The sequence below is a fragment of the Octopus bimaculoides genome, chromosome 14 (assembly GCF_001194135.2).
Source record: "Octopus bimaculoides isolate UCB-OBI-ISO-001 chromosome 14, ASM119413v2, whole genome shotgun sequence".
Taxonomy (NCBI): domain Eukaryota; kingdom Metazoa; phylum Mollusca; class Cephalopoda; order Octopoda; family Octopodidae; genus Octopus; species Octopus bimaculoides.
The window spans coordinates 1,419,528-1,420,504 of NC_068994.1; the positions used below are offsets into that span (position 1 = coordinate 1,419,528).

General features: G+C 38.8%; 1 protein-coding gene and 1 long non-coding RNA gene across 5 annotated transcripts in view; one reads left to right on the forward strand and one right to left on the reverse strand.

Moving 5' to 3' along the window:
* LOC128249409 (uncharacterized) overlaps positions 1-977 on the forward strand; it is a 63,727-nt gene that overhangs the window by 46,152 nt on the left and 16,598 nt on the right. The gene's annotated exons all lie outside the window — the stretch shown is intronic.
* The window catches only part of LOC106873244 (protocadherin gamma-A11), a 64,633-nt gene that overhangs the window by 11,335 nt on the left and 52,321 nt on the right, over positions 1-977 (reverse strand). The gene's annotated exons all lie outside the window — the stretch shown is intronic.

Sequence of the window (977 nt, forward strand, 5' to 3'; positions counted from 1 at the left end):
CATATATATATATATATATATATATATCACAGACACACACATATATGTATACATAGCAAGAGCATGTAAAAACATGTGACATGCTTATATTTAAGGAGTTTCTGAAATGCTGTCGATGATGATGATGATGATGACGACCACAGTGACAATGATGATGATGGTGATGGTGGTAATGGTGGTGGTGTTGATGTAAAAAAAAAAAAGTGGGGGAAGACCCCCTTCGGTCATAAATGACCATGAGATTGCACCTGGAAAGTTACCCTCTGAAGCACAAGTCCAAGCAAAGTTGTTTATAGAAGACCAGCAGTCGACCATGCATACCAGCCTCCCACTCTCCATGCCACTGATGTTATCCAAGGGAAAGGCAAAAGCTGATACGGCTTGGCACCAGTGACATCACAACTTGCTTCTGCAGCAACATGAAAATAGAGTGTCTTGCTCAAGAACACAACACACAGCCTGGTCCAAGAATTGAAGTCACTACCTCATGATTGTAAGCCTGACACTCTAACCACAGCCATGTAAGTATAATTAAGACATTTCTCTTAGCAGCTAATCAGTAATTCGAATTTAATGAAGAGATTTCATCACATCAAAACTTCATTGTCTGGATTGTGGGGGAATATCAAAATCTCAATGTGGGAACGTTTACTAAGATATGTTTGTTTATATGAATGTGGGTGTGGTTTATATTGATGTAGGTGTGGGTTATATGGATGTGGGTGTAGTTTGTATGGATGTGGGTGTAGTTTATATGGATGTGGGTGTGGTTTATGTGGATGTGTGTTTTATATGGATGTTGCTATAGTTTATATTGGTGCAGGTAGGTGTAGTTTATATGGATGTGGGCTTGGTTTATATGAATGTGAGTATGGTTTATATGGATGTCGCTATAGTTTATATTGCTGCAGGTAGGTGTAGTTTATATGGATGTGGGCTTGGTTTATATGGATGTGAGTATGGTTTATATGGATGTC